The sequence below is a fragment of the Staurois parvus genome, unplaced genomic scaffold (assembly GCF_062004578.1).
Source record: "Staurois parvus isolate SC_StPar_1 unplaced genomic scaffold, SC_StPar_1.0 ptg000911l, whole genome shotgun sequence".
Taxonomy (NCBI): domain Eukaryota; kingdom Metazoa; phylum Chordata; class Amphibia; order Anura; family Ranidae; genus Staurois; species Staurois parvus.
Window position 1 is genome coordinate 53,223 of NW_028318707.1, and position 21,343 is coordinate 74,565.

The 21,343-nt window shown below is 50.0% G+C and overlaps 3 non-coding genes across 3 annotated transcripts; all 3 read left to right on the top strand.

Annotated features, from left to right (window-relative positions):
* Positions 1-689: 689 nt before the first annotated feature.
* On the top strand, positions 690-761 carry TRNAE-UUC (transfer RNA glutamic acid (anticodon UUC)). Its single transcript has one exon. It is a non-coding gene; the product is annotated as a tRNA-Glu (tRNA).
* A 9,351-nt stretch (positions 762-10,112) lies between these two features.
* On the top strand, positions 10,113-10,184 carry TRNAE-UUC (transfer RNA glutamic acid (anticodon UUC)). Its single transcript has one exon. It is a non-coding gene; the product is annotated as a tRNA-Glu (tRNA).
* A 7,488-nt stretch (positions 10,185-17,672) lies between these two features.
* Positions 17,673-17,744, top strand: TRNAE-UUC (transfer RNA glutamic acid (anticodon UUC)). Its single transcript has one exon. It is a non-coding gene; the product is annotated as a tRNA-Glu (tRNA).
* Positions 17,745-21,343: the final 3,599 nt, after the last annotated feature.

Genomic DNA, 21,343 nt, shown 5'->3' on the forward strand with positions numbered 1-21,343 from the left:
TGTCCTCCCTCCCCCATCATATCGGTATATACAATGTTCTCTCTATATTGGGGTGTCACCCCTCCCCCATCATATCTGTATATACAATGTTCTCTCTATATTGGGGTGTCACCCCTCCCCCATCATATCTGTATATACAATGTTCTCTCTATATTGGGGTGTCCTCCCTCCATCATATCTGTATATAAAATGTTCTCTCTATATTGGGGTGTCAACCCCCCCCCCCCATGATATCTGCATATACAATGTTCTCTCTATATTGGGGTGTCACCCCTCCCCCATCATATCTGTATATACAATGTTCTCTCTATATTGGGGTGTAACCCCTCCCCCATCATATCTGTATATACAATGTTCTCTCTATATTGGGGTGTCACCCCTCCCCCATCATATCTGTATATACAATGTTCTCTCTATATTGGGGTGTCCTCCCTCCCCCATGATATCTGTATATACAATGTTCTCTCTATATTGGGGTGTCCTCCCTCCCCCATCATATCTGTATATACAATGTTCTCTCTATATTGGGGTGTCACCCCTCCCCCATCATATCTGTATATACAATGTTCTCTCTATATTGGGGTGTCACCCCTCCCCCATCATATCTGTATATACAATGGAGAGAAGGGTTGGGATTGGTGGGTCGGAGGCACGGAGGAGACCTTCGCCATCAGAAGACATGGAACCTCGCGTTGGTGGTGTAGTGGTTAGCATGGCTGCTTTTCCAGCAGCTGACTCGGGTTCAATTCCCGGCCAATGCAATCTCCAACATGGCTGCCTCCCCTCCTAGATGATCGGAGTCCCCCGGGGGAAAAGGCCGATACAAATCCAATGTGGAGGATATATTACTGGTGGGATTAATAAGAAACCAAAACCAATGAAGGGAATGTGTCGTGTGATTGGACAGATTTCATTACACACGCTCCAATAGCAGACTTCCTGCAGATGGATCGCATTGTTCTGTGTTCTCCATTCCAGCCAGTAGGTGGAGAACTCCGCCCCTTCTCTGGTATGTTCTAGGCCGGGGGGCCAAACTTTCCAGTACGGGGGCCGAAAGTCCCATATTTATACATGCATAAAATCAGAGTCCCCCCTTATGTCAGAGTCCCCAATATAGTCACCACTTACCTCCTCAGGACCCCCCTTTATATCTAGGTCCCCATCAGAGTCCCCTCATATCTGGGTCCCCATCAGAGTCCCCCCATATCTGGGTCCCCATCAGAGTATCCTCATATCTGTGTCCCCATCAGAGTCCCCCCATATCTGTGTCCCCATCAGAGTCCCCCCATATCTGTGTCCCCATCAGAGTCCCCCCATATCTGTGTCCCCATCAGAGTCCCCCCATATCTGTGTCCCCATCAGAGTCAATTGTTGGCCCTAAATACAAATACCGGAAAAAAGAATAATCCATCAACTCTGAGGAACGTGTGCTGCCCACTTACCTGCCAAGTTGGTGGTGTGACAATGGCCCCCCCTTCAAAACTATTGATAGTGGTTATAGGGGAGGGGTATAGCGGTGATAGGGGGGAGGGGTATAGTGGTGATAGGGGGAGGGGTCAGTAGTGATGGGGGAGGGGTCAGCAGTGATGGGGGAGGGGTCAGTAGTGATTATCACACCCCCTATAATGCAGCATTATTATTATATAGTAATGAGATGATTACAGATCTTGTTATTGATAATAATAATGCGTGCTCTCCCCCCCCCCCCCCCCCCTCAGTGTCACCCCCCCTCCTCCCCAGTGTCTCCCCTCCCCCCCCACTGTCTCCCTCCTCCCAATACTTCACCTTCCCCTCCCCCCCCCCCCCCCCAGTACTGGGACACACCATCACTTCCTGCCTGGTCTCCATGGTGATGGGTCTTCCAGGAGGAAATCCATGGTGATGGGTCACTACAGGAGGAGCTGAGTGTTGCTGCCCTCTAGCGGCTCCTGTGTGCATTACATCAGGGAAATGTCAGCAAGAGAATGGCCAGGAGATTTATGTCATCCAAGTACACAGAACAGCTTGATTGTATTATAATTATTGGGATTATTAATATTACACCCATTATTGTTTATATTACAATTAATATCAATCATTAGAATCCTATTAATACAGTAAAATAAATAAAATGACATTATAATAACATTGTATGAATATAAACAGAGGCGTCTATATTATTAATACAGGGAAATGTTATCAATGTTATATAATAGGATCCAATCCAAGGACGCCTGGGCTGGATCCCAGATGAGCCAATCAGAGTAAAGCAGGCTGAACAGAGGCTGCTGATTGGTCACACATAAACTCCGCCCCCCTCACTGTGGTCACATGACCTCCCTCACTGTGACTTTGCACTGTGCACAGGCTGAGTCCTCAGTTGCTGTTTTCTCTCACCAGAGACAGCTGCTTCCTTACAGAGCTCCTGTGACTGATTGCTTTGTATCTCATTGCACTCAATCTACAGCGATTGGAATCGACTTTCCATTTATATCCAGCGATCCACAGCGATCAGTAACTGCTGATTTCTGTATTTCTAAAAAAAAAAAAAAAAATGTGCAGAATCTTTGCCGTGATTGCTATTCTGTTGCTCCCTTTTGGAGTACACAGAAAGGACATCAAAGACTCCACAAAGACCGGCATGGACAAGGACAATGATATGAAGATTGTGGAGGAACGAAGAAATTTCATCAAAAACTCCCCAGATATCCACATGGAGGGGGGGAGCATGAAGATTATGGAGGAACACCGATATTTCATCAAAGACTCCCCAGATATACGCATGGAGGAGGAGGGGACCATGAAGATGATGGAAGAACTGGAGCAGGAAAAGGTCAGAGAATTGGAAAACGAGTCCCCAGGACCCATCAGTTGGTTTTCACTACTGGCCACCACTCCATTCTGGTATAAGGGGACAGTCCTGATAAGTGTTCTCATTCTGAGGTACATCCTGCGCAGGAATCACCTGGCCACAGTATTAGCTCAATATTTGAAGATCCTGGAGCTGATTGAATTCTTTTATCTACTACTCCATGTCTGGTACAGCGAGGGGCCAACCTCAGAGAACACACTTCTACCCATGCTTAAAAATGCCACTGACTGCTACCAATGGATGGTTGCTGGGCTCCAGTCAGTCTGGTCCAATGGGTGGGCAGCCTTAGGGAACACAGTGCTACCCATGCTTATAAATACTGTTGCTGAGCACCGATCAGAATGCTTGTTGGGGCTTATCATCTTGCTGCTGGTACTGTTCCTAAAATATTTCAAGCCATTTCACCAATGGATCCAACCAACGAAAAGCAACATCAACCCACTGACGATTGACGTCAATCTAACAACAGACAGCACTATGGACCAGGCTGACTTTCGTACTCCCATCCCCACACCTCCTAGGAATAACGTCCGTTTTCACATGAAGGTTTAACTCCGGGAAATGAGGAGGAGCGAGCAAAACAAGCGGCTCTGGCACATTAACATCTTCCCAGCAACAAGTGAAAGTGTGGACAGTGCTATGGAAGAGACTGACTTTCCCATTCCCAGCGTCCCACCTCCCAGGGATGACATCCGTGCTCACCTACGGGATTTAAGCTTGCCATGGCAGAGGCGCAGGCCAACCAAGGAGTTCAGACATGGCTACATCCTTTCATCAACAAGTGAAAATGTGGACAATGCTATGGAAGAGACCGACTTTCCCATTCCCAGCGTCCCACCTCCCAGGGATGACATGCGTGCTCACCTACGGGATTTATGCCGGCCAATGAAGAGGCGCAGGCCAACCACAGAGTTCAGGCATGGCAAAATGTTCTCATCAATGAGTGACGTCATTCCACAGGTTGATGATGCCGTCCCATCAACGCATGACATCATTCCTAAGAGATATTCTACCATGTCATCAATCAGTGACATCATCCAACCACCAAGCGATGGCATTAGTTCTGGGACTGACCAACCGACTGGCCATCCCAGCGGCGCATCTCCTAGTGATAGCACCTACTTTAATCTACACAATTTATTCCAGCGAAAGAAGAAGCACAAGCGACCTAAGGTGAAAAATGACAAAAATCCCACCTCCTACCTGGTCGGCGTCTTCTTGTGCGGGAGACATCCAATTATATGTCCAGCAGACTGTTTCATCTTCGACCTCTAAATATCGCAGCCGTATTCACCTATTGTCAGGGGTCGGGTGTTCTGCCACGATACGCCGGGTGGCGCATGCACAGAACACCGACACGCTCTAGCCAGCGGGCCCTGGGCGATCGTGGCAGCGGCGACGGCCGCGCATGCGCACTCGCGATCGCGGACAGGCGCCTGGCACCAATGACAGCGCAGGACGCGCTATTTAAACAGGACAGGAGGTATGTGTAATTGCCGTTTAGTCTTATTGTCCTGTTCCTGTCATCGGATTTGTGAAGTTTCCTGTTGCCGACCTCTGCTTGATCCTGACCCTGCTGAGTGTCTCCTGCTTGACCCCTGACTTGACCTGACCATTCTCTGCCTGATCCTCCGGTACCTCGCTGCCCGCACGTTGCTGAACCCGGCACGTGACCCTGACCATTCTCTGCCTGATCCTCCGGTACCTCGCTGCCCGCACGTTGCTGAACCCGGCTCGTGACCCTGACCATTCTCTGCCTGATCCTCCGGTACCTCGCTGCCCGCACGTTGCTGAACCCGGCTCGTGACCCTGACCATTCTCTGCCTGATCCTCCGGTACCTCGCTGCCCGCGCGTTGCTGAACCCGGCTTGTGACCCTGACCATTCTCTGCCTGATCCTCCGGTACCTCGCTGCCAACACGTTGCTGAACCCGGCTCGTGACCCTGACCATTCTCTGCCTGCTCCTCCGGTACCTCGCTGCAGCACATTGCTGACCCAGCCTGCCTGACTACGCCTTACGTTACGCTGACTGTCCATCCATCCATCCCGCATTGATCAGTCCCTGCTGCCAGGCCTACCAGCCTCTTCACGTCAGGCTCTATTTCCCGCAACACCTCTGACGGTACTCTCTACCACTGCTGGACGTACTCAGGGGTCGCGCCCTGGTCTCGGTCTGCTCCAAGTCCATCCCCACCATCAGGGGACCTGGTGCACAAGCAGATTGGGACTTAGACCCTGCGTGCTGAGGAACCCCGCACTGTGGGTTGCTAGAGATACCGTCAGGCGGTGTCTGACACCTATAGAATGTATTGCGGCTAAAGAAGAAGCGCGGGCCAACCGAAGAGGCCGGCCAGAAGACTCAGAGAGAACATTGGATACACAGATATTCGTACACATTTCTGCGTGTCGCCTATTCAAGCGTTTGTCGCACCAAAGAAACTCGGGGACAAAATTTCAGCCTTCAGCCTGGTGCGATGTAACACACACGTCTTCCCGCAATTCTCACGCGTCTTGCCATGCGACAATTGCAGCAACATCACACTGCATTCGGGGCGCCATGTTGATGGTGAACGTCTCTTTGGTGCCTCTTCAGACATCTCCATAGAGGACGTCACTGGCAGGAAGGGTTCTCATTGGCCCCAGCAGAAAAGGAAGACTTTGAAGACTCCTCCTGCCTCTGAAGCCAATCAGAGTTCCTTTCTTTTCTCCCAGGCTTAAGCCTCTAAGGCCAGACCTAAGCCAGGGGCCCAGCTCAGTCACAAGCCTGGGGCACCTAATCCCCAAACCTTCAGACTAGTCCTATTAAACATCCTGAAGGGATTTCCCTACTTTCTAAAGTGGGGTGACGTCTGTTGGCCTTTGGGGTCACCTGGTCAGCAGACATCTCAGAAGCTCAGGTAAGAGACGTGGTGTCCAGGGGCTAAAGGCTAGAGTTCATCTCCCTGCCCCCACCCCGCTTCGTTTTGTCCAACCTACCGGTGTCCCCGCAGGGACCAGCGATCCTCCATGCTGCTCCTGCAGATCTGCTGACCCAAGGAGATCTCCCCATTGTACCAACAGCAGAATAGTTCCCGGGTTTTTAGGCCACATTCACAGGGGACATACCAATCTGTACCGCCGTGGAGGGCCGTGTTTATTTGCAGGGGATGTACCGGTGTTCATGCATCCCTGTGCAGGCAGTTCCATTGATGTCAGTTGGGACGTAGTGGTAACATGGACACAGATGCTGATCCCAATCTGACATCCGTATGGATGCATGGCCCTGAACGCACACTATCATCTGTGTTCAGAGCTGTTCACCCGCACAGATGTTAGATTGGGAGCAGTGTCTGTATCCATGCAGCCGCTGCATCCCAATTGACATCAATGAACCTGCCTGCACAGGGATGCATGAACACCGGTACATCCCCTGCAAGTAAACACGGCCCCCCACGGCTGTACGGATTAGTACGCCCCCTGTGACCGGGGCCTTACTCCAACCTTTTCCCTGTTCTAAAGCCTCCCAGCCGGTTCACACTATGCGGTGCGGGACACTGCATGGAATCCGCACAGGAATCACACCGCATTCCTCTGCGCATTCCATGCAAATGTCTGTACGCTGCGATTTGGGCCATACACTTTCTATGGCTCAAATCACATCGCATCCGCACCACAAAGGTGCAGGACTGTCTTTAGATCCGCACCTGAATCACATAGCATGGGTCTTCTCACCCATGTCATGTGATTTCTGGCAATCACATCGCGTCTTGCCATCTGTTTCGGGTGTCAATAATTTATTACTGACTCCCGCACCAGATCGCATGAACGTGATGCGATTGCAATGCGGTGCGGGAAACGCACAGAATTCGCAGCGTTTCACGCACCGCATTGGTGTGAACCCGAGCTCAAGGAGGACATAGGCTGCATTCACTCGGGGGATTAGGGGCATACAGCGGATTCCTGCGGATGGGATCACTGTGAACAGTGGGGGGTGGGAAGTCTGTACAAAGCAATGACAGGCTGACAGGAGCCGCGACCATTCCCATGTATCCGCACATCCATCGGTCATCTACGGTTAGGGCCAGGATCGCTCATCCTTCCCTGACCACAGATGATCGATGGATGTGCGGATACATGGGAATGGTCCCGGCTCAGCCTGTCATTGCTTTGTACAGACTTCCCATCCCCCACTGTTCACAGTGATCCCAGCCGCAGGAATCCCCTGTATGCCCCCTAATCCCCCCCGAGTGAATGCAGCCTATGCCCTCCTTGAGGCTTTAGAACAAGGAAACGGTTGGAGTAAAAACCCGGAAACCTTTCTGCTGTTGGTACAATGGGGAGATCTCCTTGGGTCAGCAGATCTGCAGGAGCAGCATGGAGGACCGCTAGTCCCTGCGGGGACACCGGTAGGTTGGACAACACGAAGCGGGGTGGGGGCTGGGAGATGAACTCTAGCCTGTAGCCCCTGGACACCACGTCTCTTACCTGAGCTTCTGAGATGTCTGCTGACCAGGTGACCCCAAAGGCCAACAGACGTCCCCCCACTTTAGGAAATGGGGGCTTCCCTTCAGGAGGTTTAATAGGACTAGTCTGAAGGTTTGGGGATTAGGGGCCCCAGGCTTGTGACTGAACTGGGCCCCTGGCTTAGGTCTGGTCTTTGAGGATGAAGCTTGGGAGAAAAGAAAGGAACTCTGATTGGCTTTAGAGGCAGGAGGAGTCTTCAAAGTCTTCCTTTTCTGCTGGGGCCAATGAGAACCCTTCCTGCCGGGGCCAATGAGAACCCTGCCTGCCAGTGACGTCCTTTATGGAGATGTCTGAAGAGGCACCAAAGAGACGTTCACCATCAACATGGCGCCCCGAATGCAGTGTGATGTTGCTGCAATTGTCGCATGGCAAGACGCATGAGAATTGCGGGAAAACGTGTGTGTTACATCGCACCTGGCTGAAGGCACCAAAGAGACGTTCACCATCAGAAGACATATATACAATGTTCTCTCTATATTGGGGTGTCACCCCTCCCCCATCATATTTGTATATACAATGTTCTCTCTATATATTGGGGTGTCACCCCTCCCCCATCATATCTGTATATACAATGTTCTCTCTATATTGGGGTGTCACCCCTCCCCCATCATATCTGTATATACAATGTTCTCTCTATATTGGGGTGTCACCCCTCCCCCATCATATCTGTATATACAATGTTCTCTCTATATTGGGGTGTCACCCCTCCCCCATCATATCTGTATATACAATGTTCTCTCTATATTGGGGTGTCCTCCCTCCTCCATCATATCTGTATATACAATGTTCTCTCTATATTGGGGTGTCACCCCTCCCCCATCATATCTGTATATACAATGTTCTCTCTATATTGGGGTGTCACCCCTCCCCCATCATATCTGTATATACAATGTTCTCTCTATATTGGGGTGTCACCCCTCCCCCATCATATCTGTATATACAATGTTCTCTCTATATTGGGGTGTCCTCCCTCCTCCATCATATCTGTATATACAATGTTCTCTCTATATTGGGGTGTCACCCCTCCCCCATCATATCTGTATATACAATGTTCTCTCTATATTGGGGTGTCCTCCCTCCATCATATCTGTATATAAAATGTTCTCTCTATATTGGGGTGTCAACCCCCCCCCCCATGATATCTGCATATACAATGTTCTCTCTATATTGGGGTGTCACCCCTCCCCCATCATATCTGTATATACAATGTTCTCTCTATATTGGGGTGTAACCCCTCCCCCATCATATCTGTATATACAATGTTCTCTCTATATTGGGGTGTCACCCCTCCCCCATCATATCTGTATATACAATGTTCTCTCTATATTGGGGTGTCCTCCCTCCCCCATCATATCTGTATATACAATGTTCTCTCTATATTGGGGTGTCCTCCCTCCCCCATCATATCTGTATATACAATGTTCTCTCTATATTGGGGTGTCACCCCTCCCCCATCATATCTGTATATACAATGTTCTCTCTATATTGGGGTGTCCTCCCTCCTCCATCATATCTGTATATACAATGTTCTCTCTATATTGGGGTGTCACCCCTCCCCCATCATATCTGTATATACAATGTTCTCTCTATATTGGGGTGTCACCCCTCCCCCATCATATCTGTATATACAATGTTCTCTCTATATTGGGGTGTCACCCCTCCCCCATCATATCTGTATATACAATGTTCTCTCTATATTGGGGTGTCACCCCTCCCCCATCATATCTGTATATACAATGTTCTCTCTATATTGGGGTGTCACCCCTCCCCCATCATATCTGTATATACAATGTTCTCTCTATATTGGGGTGTCCTCCCTCCTCCATCATATCTGTATATACAATGTTCTCTCTATATTGGGGTGTCACCCCTCCCCCATCATATCTGTATATACAATGTTCTCTCTATATTGGGGTGTCACCCCTCCCCCATAATATCTGTATATACAATGTTCTCTCTATATTGGGGTGTCACCCCTCCCCCATAATATCTGTATATACAATGTTCTCTCTATATTGAGGTGTCACCCCTCCCCCATCATATCTGTATATACAATGTTCTCTCTATATTGGGGTGTCACCCCTCCCCATCATATCTGTATATACAATGTTCTCTCTATATTGGGGTGTCACCCCTCGCCCATCATATCTGTATATACAATGTTCTCTCTATATTGGGGTGTCACCCCTCCCCATCATATCTGTATATACAATGTTCTCTCTATATTGGGGTGTCACCCCTCCCCCATCATATCTGTATATACAATGTTCTCTCTATATTGGGGTGTCCTCCCTCCATCATATCTGTATATAAAATGTTCTCTCTATATTGGGGTGTCAACCCCCCCCCATGATATCTGCATATACAATGTTCTCTCTATATTGGGGTGTCACCCCTCCCCCATCATATCTGTATATACAATGTTCTCTCTATATTGGGGTGTCCTCCCTCCCCCATGATATCTGTATATACAATGTTCTCTCTATATTGGGGTGTCCTCCCTCCCCCATCATATCTGTATATACAATGTTCTCTCTATATTGGGGTGTCACCCCTCCCCCATCATATCTGTATATACAATGTTCTCTCTATATTGGGGTGTCACCCCTCCCCCATCATATCTGTATATACAATGTTCTCTCTATATTGGGGTGTCACCCCTCCCCCATCATATCTGTATATACAATGGAGAGAAGGGTTGGGATTGGTGGGTCGGAGGCACGGAGGAGACCTTCGCCATCAGAAGACATGGAACCTCGCGTTGGTGGTGTAGTGGTTAGCATGGCTGCTTTTCCAGCAGCTGACTCGGGTTCAATTCCCGGCCAATGCAATCTCCAACATGGCTGCCTCCCCTCCTAGATGATCGGAGTCCCCCGGGGGAAAAGGCCGATACAAATCCAATGTGGAGGATATATTACTGGTGGGATCAATAAGAAACCAAAACCAATGAAGGGAATGTGTCGTGTGATTGGACAGATTTCATTACACACGCTCCAATAGCAGACTTCCTGCAGATGGATCGCATTGTTCTGTGTTCTCCATTCCAGCCAGTAGGTGGAGAACTCCGCCCCTTCTCTGGTATGTTCTAGGCCGGGGGGCCAAACTTTCCAGTACGGGGGCCGAAAGTCCCATATTTATACATGCATAAAATCAGAGTCCCCCCTTATGTCAGAGTCCCCAATATAGTCACCACTTACCTCCTCAGGACCCCCCTTTATATCCCCATCAGAGTCCCCTCATATCTGGGTCCCCATCAGAGTCCCCCCATATCTGGGTCCCCATCAGAGTATCCTCATATCTGTGTCCCCATCAGAGTCCCCCCATATCTGTGTCCCCATCAGAGTCCCCCCATATCTGTGTCCCCATCAGAGTCCCCCCATATCTGTGTCCCCATCAGAGTCCCCCCATATCTGTGTCCCCATCAGAGTCAATTGTTGGCCCTAAATACAAATACCGGAAAAAAGAATAATCCATCAACTCTGAGGAACGTGTGCTGCCCACTTACCTGCCAAGTTGGTGGTGTGACAATGGCCCCCCCTTCAAAACTATTGATAGTGGTTATAGGGGAGGGGTATAGCGGTGATAGGGGGGAGGGGTATAGTGGTGATAGGGGGAGGGGTCAGTAGTGATGGGGGAGGGGTCAGCAGTGATGGGGGGAGGGGTCAGTAGTGATTATCACACCCCCTATAATGCAGCATTATTATTATATAGTAATGAGATGATTACAGATCTTGTTATTGATAATAATAATGCGTGCTCTCCCCCCCCCCCCCCCCTCAGTGTCACCCCCCCTCCTCCCCAGTGTCTCCCCTCCCCCCCCACTGTCTCCCTCCTCCCAATACTTCACCTTCCCCTCCCCCCCCCCCCCAGTACTGGGACACACCATCACTTCCTGCCTGGTCTCCATGGTGATGGGTCTTCCAGGAGGAAATCCATGGTGATGGGTCACTACAGGAGGAGCTGAGTGTTGCTGCCCTCTAGCGGCTCCTGTGTGCATTACATCAGGGAAATGTCAGCACAGAGAATGGCCAGGAGATTTATGTCATCCAAGTACACAGAACAGCTTGATTGTATTATAATTATTGGGATTATTAATATTACACCCATTATTGTTTATATTACAATTAATATCAATCATTAGAATCCTATTAATACAGTAAAATAAATAAAATGACATTATAATAACATTGTATGAATATAAACAGAGGCGTCTATATTATTAATACAGGGAAATGTTATCAATGTTATATAATAGGATCCAATCCAAGGACGCCTGGGCTGGATCCCAGATGAGCCAATCAGAGTAAAGCAGGCTGAACAGAGGCTGCTGATTGGTCACACATAAACTCCGCCCCCCTCACTGTGGTCACATGACCTCCCTCACTGTGACTTTGCACTGTGCACAGGCTGAGTCCTCAGTTGCTGTTTTCTCTCACCAGAGACAGCTGCTTCCTTACAGAGCTCCTGTGACTGATTGCTTTGTATCTCATTGCACTCAATCTACAGCGATTGGAATCGACTTTCCATTTATATCCAGCGATCCACAGCGATCAGTAACTGCTGATTTCTGTATTTCTAAAAAAAAAAAAAAAAATGTGCAGAATCTTTGCCGTGATTGCTATTCTGTTGCTCCCTTTTGGAGTACACAGAAAGGACATCAAAGACTCCACAAAGACCGGCATGGACAAGGACAATGATATGAAGATTGTGGAGGAACGAAGAAATTTCATCAAAAACTCCCCAGATATCCACATGGAGGGGGGGAGCATGAAGATTATGGAGGAACACCGATATTTCATCAAACACTCCCCAGATATACGCATGGAGGAGGAGGGGACCATGAAGATGATGGAAGAACTGGAGCAGGAAAAGGTCAGAGAATTGGAAAACGAGTCCCCAGGACCCATCAGTTGGTTTTCACTACTGGCCACCACTCCATTCTGGTATAAGGGGACAGTCCTGATAAGTGTTCTCATTCTGAGGTACATCCTGCGCAGGAATCACCTGGCCACAGTATTAGCTCAATATTTGAAGATCCTGGAGCTGATTGAATTCTTTTATCTACTACTCCATGTCTGGTACAGCGAGGGGCCAACCTCAGAGAACACACTTCTACCCATGCTTAAAAATGCCACTGACTGCTACCAATGGATGGTTGCTGGGCTCCAGTCAGTCTGGTCCAATGGGTGGGCAGCCTTAGGGAACACAGTGCTACCCATGCTTATAAATACTGTTGCTGAGCACCGATCAGAATGCTTGTTGGGGCTTATCATCTTGCTGCTGGTACTGTTCCTAAAATATTTCAAGCCATTTCACCAATGGATCCAACCAACGAAAAGCAACATCAACCCACTGACGATTGACGTCAATCTAACAACAGACAGCACTATGGACCAGGCTGACTTTCGTACTCCCATCCCCACACCTCCTAGGAATAACGTCCGTTTTCACATGAAGGTTTTACTCCGGGAAATGAGGAGGAGCGAGCAAAACAAGCGGCTCTGGCACATTAACATCTTCCCAGCAACAAGTGAAAGTGTGGACAGTGCTATGGAAGAGACTGACTTTCCCATTCCCAGCGTCCCACCTCCCAGGGATGACATCCGTGCTCACCTACGGGATTTAAGCTTGCCATTGCAGAGGCGCAGGCCAACCAAGGAGTTCAGACATGGCTACATCCTTTCATCAACAAGTGAAAATGTGGACAATGCTATGGAAGAGACCGACTTTCCCATTCCCAGCGTCCCACCTCCCAGGGATGACATGCGTGCTCACCTACGGGATTTATGCCGGCCAATGAAGAGGCGCAGGCCAACCACAGAGTTCAGGCATGGCAAAATGTTCTCATCAATGAGTGACGTCATTCCACAGGTTGATGATGCCGTCCCATCAACGCATGACATCATTCCTAAGAGATATTCTACCATGTCATCAATCAGTGACATCATCCAACCACCAAGCGATGGCATTAGTTCTGGGACTGACCAACCGACTGGCCATCCCAGCGGCGCATCTCCTAGTGATAGCACCTGCTTTAATCTACACAATTTATTCCAGCGAAAGAAGAAGCACAAGCGACCTAAGGTGAAAAATGACAAAAATCCCACCTCATACCTGGTCGGCGTCTTCTTGTGCGGGAGACATCCAATTATATGTCCAGCAGACTGTTTCATCTTCGACCTCTAAATATCGCAGCCGTATTCACCTATTGTCAGGGGTCGGGTGTTCTGCCACGATACGCCGGGTGGCGCATGCACAGAACACCGACACGCTCTAGCCAGCGGGCCCTGGGCGATCGTGGCAGCGGCGACGGCCGCGCATGCGCACTCGCGATCGCGGACAGGCACCTGGCACCAATGACAGCGCAGGACGCGCTATTTAAACAGGACAGGAGGTATGTGTAATTGCCGTTTAGTCTTATTGTCCTGTTCCTGTCATCTGATTTGTGAAGTTTCCTGTTGCCGACCTCTGCTTGATCCTGACCCTGCTGAGTGTCTCCTGCTTGACCCCTGACTTGACCTGACCATTCTCTGCCTGATCCTCTGGTATCTCGCTGACCACACGTTGCTGAACCCGGCTCGTGACCCTGACCATTCTCTGCCTGATCCTCCGGTACCTCGCTGCCCGCACGTTGCTGAACCCGGCTCGTGACCCTGACCATTCTCTGCCTGATCCTCCGGTACCTCGCTGCCCGCACGTTGCTGAACCCGGCTCGTGACCCTGACCATTCTCTGCCTGATCCTCCGGTACCTCGCTGCCAACACGTTGCTGAACCCGGCTCGTGACCCTGACCATTCTCTGCCTGATCCTCCGGTACCTCGCTGCCCGCACGTTGCTGAACCCGGCTCGTGACCCTGACCATTCTCTGCCTGCTCCTCCGGTACCTCGCTGCCAGCACATTGCTGACCCAGCCTGCCTGACTACGCCTTACGTTACGCTGACTGTCCATCCATCCATCCCGCATTGATCAGTCCCTGCTGCCAGGCCTACCAGCCTCTTCACGTCAGGCTCTATTTCCCGCAACACCTCTGACGGTACTCTCTACCACTGCTGGACGTACTCAGGGGTCGCGCCCTGGTCTCGGTCTGCTCCAAGTCCATCCCCACCATCAGGGGCCCTGGTGCATAAGCAGATTGGGACTTAGACCCTGCGTGCTGAGGAACCCCGCACTGTGGGTTGCTAGAGATACCGTCAGGCGGTGTCTGACACCTATAGAATGTATTGCGGCTAAAGAAGAAGCACGGGCCAACCGAAGAGGCCGGCCAGAAGACTCAGAGAGAACATTGGATACACAGATATTCGTACACATTTCTGCGTGTCGCCTATTCAAGCGTTTGTCGCACCAAAGAAACTCAGGGACAAAATTTCAGCCTGGTGCGATGTAACACACACGTCTTCCCGCAATTCTCACGCGTCTTGCCATGTGACAATTGCAGCAACATCACACTGCATTCGGGGCGCCATGTTGATGGTGAACGTCTCTTTGGTGCCTCTTGAGACATCTCCATAGAGGACGTCACTGGCAGGAAGGGTTCTCATTGGCCCCAGCAGAAAAGGAAGACTTTGAAGACTCCTCCTGCCTCTGAAGCCAATCAGAGTTCCTTTCTTTTCTCCCAGGCTTAAGCCTCTAAGGCCAGACCTAAGCCAGGGGCCCAGCTCAGTCACAAGCCTGGGGCCCCTAATCCCCAAACCTTCAGACTAGTCCTATTAAACATCCTGAAGGGATTTCCCTACTTTCTAAAGTGGGGTGACGTCTGTTGGCCTTTGGGGTCACCTGGTCAGCAGACATCTCAGAAGCTCAGGTAAGAGACGTGGTGTCCAGGGGCTAAAGGCTAGAGTTCATCTCCCTGCCCCCACCCCGCTTCGTTTTGTCCAACCTACCGGTGTCCCCGCAGGGACCAGCGATCCTCCATGCTGCTCCTGCAGATCTGCTGACCCAAGGAGATCTCCCCATTGTACCAACAGCAGAATAGTTCCCGGGTTTTTAGGCCACATTCACAGGGGACATACCAATCTGTACCGCCGTGGAGGGCCGTGTTTATTTGCAGGGGATGTACCGGTGTTCATGCATCCCTGTGCAGGCAGTTCCATTGATGTCAGTTGGGACGTAGTGGTAACATGGACACAGATGCTGATCCCAATCTGACATCCGTATGGATGCATGGCCCTGAACGCACACTATCATCTGTGTTCAGAGCTGTTCACCCGCACAGATGTTAGATTGGGAGCAGTGTCTGTATCCATGCAGCCGCTGCATCCCAATTGACATCAATGAACCTGCCTGCACAGGGATGCATGAACACCGGTACATCCCCTGCAAGTAAACACGGCCCCCCACGGCTGTACGGATTAGTACGCCCCCTGTGACCGGGGCCTTACTCCAACCTTTTCCCTGTTCTAAAGCCTCCCAGCCGGTTCACACTATGCGGTGCGGGACACTGCATGGAATCCGCACAGGAATCACACCGCATTCCTCTGCGCATTCCATGCAAATGTCTGTACGCTGCGATTTGGGCCATACACTTTCTATGGCTCAAATCACATCGCATCCGCACCACAAAGGTGCAGGACTGTCTTTAGATCCGCACCTGAATCACATAGCATGGGTCTTCTCACCCATGTCATGTGATTTCTGGCAATCACATCGCGTCTTGCCATCTGTTTCGGGTGTCAATAATTTATTACTGACTCCCGCACCAGATCGCATGAACGTGATGCGATTGCAATGCGGTGCGGGAAACGCACAGAATTCGCAGCGTTTCACGCACCGCATTGGTGTGAACCCGAGCTCAAGGAGGACATAGGCTGCATTCACTCGGGGGATTAGGGGCATACAGCGGATTCCTGCGGATGGGATCACTGTGAACAGTGGGGGGTGGGAAGTCTGTACAAAGCAATGACAGGCTGACAGGAGCCGCGACCATTCCCATGTATCCGCACATCCATCGGTCATCTACGGTTAGGGCCAGGATCGCTCATCCTTCCCTGACCACAGATGATCGATGGATGTGCGGATACATGGGAATGGTCCCGGCTCAGCCTGTCATTGCTTTGTACAGACTTCCCATCCCCCACTGTTCACAGTGATCCCAGCCGCAGGAATCCCCTGTATGCCCCCTAATCCCCCCCCCAGTGAATGCAGCCTATGCCCTCCTTGAGGCTTTAGAACAAGGAAACGGTTGGAGTAAAAACCCGGAAACCTTTCTGCTGTTGGTACAATGGGGAGATCTCCTTGGGTCAGCAGATCTGCAGGAGCAGCATGGAGGACCGCTAGTCCCTGCGGGAACACCGGTAGGTTGGACAACACGAAGCGGGGTGGGGGCTGGGAGATGAACTCTAGCCTGTAGCCCCTGGACACCACGTCTCTTACCTGAGCTTCTGAGATGTCTGCTGACCAGGTGACCCCAAAGGCCAACAGACGTCCCCCCACTTTAGGAAATGGGGGCTTCCCTTCAGGAGGTTTAATAGGACTAGTCTGAAGGTTTGGGGATTAGGGGCCCCAGGCTTGTGACTGAACTGGGCCCCTGGCTTAGGTCTGGTCTTTGAGGATGAAGCTTGGGAGAAAAGAAAGGAACTCTGATTGGCTTTAGAGGCAGGAGGAGTCTTCAAAGTCTTCCTTTTCTGCTGGGGCCAATGAGAACCCTTCCTGCCGGGGCCAATGAGAACCCTGCCTGCCAGTGACGTCCTTTATGGAGATGTCTGAAGAGGCACCAAAGAGACGTTCACCATCAACATGGCGCCCCGAATGCAGTGTGATGTTGCTGCAATTGTCGCATGGCAAGACGCATGAGAATTGCGGGAAAACGTGTGTGTTACATCGCACCTGGCTGAAGGCACCAAAGAGACGTTCACCATCAGAAGACATATATACAATGTTCTCTCTATATTGGGGTGTCACCCCTCCCCCATCATATTTGTATATACAATGTTCTCTCTATATATTGGGGTGTCACCCCTCCCCCATCATATCTGTATATACAATGTTCTCTCTATATTGGGGTGTCACCCCTCCCCCATCATATCTGTATATACAATGTTCTCTCTATATTGGGGTGTCACCCCTCCCCCATCATATCTGTATATACAATGTTCTCTCTATATTGGGGTGTCACCCCTCCCCCATCATATCTGTATATACAATGTTCTCTCTATATTGGGGTGTCCTCCCTCCTCCATCATATCTGTATATACAATGTTCTCTCTATATTGGGGTGTCACCCCTCCCCCATCATATCTGTATATACAATGGAGAGAAGGGTTGGGATTGGTGGGTCGGAGGCACGGAGGAGACCTTCGCCATCAGAAGACATGGAACCTCGCGTTGGTGGTGTAGTGGTTAGCATGGCTGCTTTTCCAGCAGCTGACTCGGGTTCAATTCCCGGCCAATGCAATCTCCAACATGGCTGCCTCCCCTCCTAGATGATCGGAGTCCCCCGGGGGAAAAGGCCGATACAAATCCAATGTGGAGGATATATTACTGGTGGGATCAATAAGAAACCAAAACCAATGAAGGGAATGTGTCGTGTGATTGGACAGATTTCATTACACACGCTCCAATAGCAGACTTCCTGCAGATGGATCGCATTGTTCTGTGTTCTCCATTCCAGCCAGTAGGTGGAGAACTCCGCCCCTTCTCTGGTATGTTCTAGGCCGGGGGGCCAAACTTTCCAGTACGGGGGCCGAAAGTCCCATATTTATACATGCATAAAATCAGAGTCCCCCCTTATGTCAGAGTCCCCAATATAGTCACCACTTACCTCCTCAGGACCCCCCTTTATATCTAGGTCCCCATCAGAGTCCCCTCATATCTGGGTCCCCATCAGAGTCCCCCCATATCTGGGTCCCCATCAGAGTATCCTCATATCTGTGTCCCCATCAGAGTCCCCCCATATCTGTGTCCCCATCAGAGTCCCCCCATATCTGTGTCCCCATCAGAGTCCCCCCATATCTGTGTCCCCATCAGAGTCCCCCCATATCTGTGTCCCCATCAGAGTCAATTGTTGGCCCTAAATACAAATACCGGAAAAAAGAATAATCCATCAACTCTGAGGAACGTGTGCTGCCCACTTACCTGCCAAGTTGGTGGTGTGACAATGGCCCCCCCTTCAAAACTATTGATAGTGGTTATAGGGGAGGGGTATAGCAGTGATAGGGGGGAGGGGTATAGTGGTGATAGGGGGAGGGGTCAGTAGTGATGGGGGAGGGGTCAGCAGTGATGGGGGGAGGGGTCAGTAGTGATTATCACACCCCCTATAATGCAGCATTATTATTATATAGTAATGAGATGATTACAGATCTTGTTATTGATAATAATAATGCGTGCTCTCCCCCCCCCCCCCTCAGTGTCACCCCCCCTCCTCCCCAGTGTCTCCCCTCCCCCCCCACTGTCTCCCTCCTCCCAATACTTCACCTTCCCCTCCCCCCCCCCCCAGTACTGGGACACACCATCACTTCCTGCCTGGTCTCCATGGTGATGGGTCTTCCAGGAGGAAATCCATGGTGATGGGTCACTACAGGAGGAGCTGAGTGTTGCTGCCCTCTAGCGGCTCCTGTGTGCATTACATCAGGGAAATGTCAGCACAGAGAATGGCCAGGAGATTTATGTCATCCAAGTACACAGAACAGCTTGATTGTATTATAATTATTGGGATTATTAATATTACACCCATTATTGTTTATATTACAATTAATATCAATCATTAGAATCCTATTAATACAGTAAAATAAATAAAATGACATTATAATAACATTGTATGAATATAAACAGAGGCGTCTATATTATTAATACAGGGAAATGTTATCAATGTTATATAATAGGATCCAATCCAAGGACGCCTGGGCTGGATCCCAGATGAGCCAATCAGAGTAAAGCAGGCTGAACAGAGGCTGCTGATTGGTCACACATAAACTCCGCCCCCCTCACTGTGGTCACATGACCTCCCTCACTGTGACTTTGCACTGTGCACAGGCTGAGTCCTCAGTTGCTGTTTTCTCTCACCAGAGACAGCTGCTTCCTTACAGAGCTCCTGTGACTGATTGCTTTGTATCTCATTGCACTCAATCTACAGCGATTGGAATCGACTTTCCATTTATATCCAGCGATCCACAGCGATCAGTAACTGCTGATTTCTGTATTTCTAAAAAAAAAAAAAAAAATGTGCAGAATCTTTGCCGTGATTGCTATTCTGTTGCTCCCTTTTGGAGTACACAGAAAGGACATCAAAGACTCCACAAAGACCGGCATGGACAAGGACAATGATATGAAGATTGTGGAGGAACGAAGAAATTTCATCAAAAACTCCCCAGATATCCACATGGAGGGGGGGAGCATGAAGATTATGGAGGAACACCGATATTTCATCAAACACTCCCCAGATATACGCATGGAGGAGGAGGGGACCATGAAGATGATGGAAGAACTGGAGCAGGAAAAGGTCAGAGAATTGGAAAACGAGTCCCCAGGACCCATCAGTTGGTTTTCACTACTGGCCACCACTCCATTCTGGTATAAGGGGACAGTCCTGATAAGTGTTCTCATTCTGAGGTACATCCTGCGCAGGAATCACCTGGCCACAGTATTAGCTCAATATTTGAAGATCCTGGAGCTGATTGAATTCTTTTATCTACTACTCCATGTCTGGTACAGCGAGGGGCCAACCTCAGAGAACACACTTCTACCCATGCTTAAAAATGCCACTGACTGCTACCAATGGATGGTTGCTGGGCTCCAGTCAGTCTGGTCCAATGGGTGGGCAGCCCTAGGGAACACAGTGCTACCCATGCTTATAAATACTGTTGCTGAGCACCGATCAGAATGCTTGTTGGGGCTTATCATCTTGCTGCTGGTACTGTTCCTAAAATATTTCAAGCCATTTCACCAATGGATCCAACCAACGAAAAGCAACATCAACCCACTGACGATTGACGTCAATCTAACAACAGACAGCACTATGGACCAGGCTGACTTTCGTACTCCCATCCCCACACCTCCTAGGAATAACGTCCGTTTTCACATGAAGGTTTTACTCCGGGAAATGAGGAGGAGCGAGCAAAACAAGCGGCTCTGGCACATTAACATCTTCCCAGCAACAAGTGAAAGTGTGGACAGTGCTATGGAAGAGACTGACTTTCCCATTCCCAGCGTCCCACCTCCCAGGGATGACATGCGTGCTCACCTACGGGATTTATGCCGGCCAATGAAGAGGCGCAGGCCAACCACAGAGTTCAGGCATGGCAAAATGTTCTCATCAATGAGTGACGTCATTCCACAGGTTGATGATGCCGTCCCATCAACGCATGACATCATTCCTAAGAGATATTCTACCATGTCATCAATCAGTGACATCATCCAACCACCAAGCGATGGCATTAGTTCTGGGACTGACCAACCGACTGGCCATCCCAGCGGCGCATCTCCTAGTGATAGCACCTGCTTTAATCTACACAATTTATTCCAGCGAAAGAAGAAGCACAAGCGACCTAAGGTGAAAAATGACAAAAATCCCACCTCATACCTGGTCGGCGTCTTCTTGTGCGGGAGACATCCAATTATATGTCCAGCAGACTGTTTCATCTTCGACCTCTAAATATCGCAGCCGTATTCACCTATTGTCAGGGGTCGGGTGTTCTGCCACGATACGCCGGGTGGCGCATGCACAGAACACCGACACGCTCTAGCCAGCGGGCCCTGGGCGATCGTGGCAGCGGCGACGGCCGCGCATGCGCACTCGCGATCGCGGACAGGCGCCTGGCACCAATGACAGCGCAGGACGCGCTATTTAAACAGGACAGGAGGTATGTGTAATTGCCGTTTAGTCTTATTGTCCTGTTCCTGTCATCTGATTTGTGAAGTTTCCTGTTGCCGACCTCTGCTTGATCCTGACCCTGCTGAGTGTCTCCTGCTTGACCCCTGACTTGACCTGACCATTCTCTGCCTGATCCTCTGGTATCTCGCTGACCACACGTTGCTGAACCCGGCTCGTGACCCTG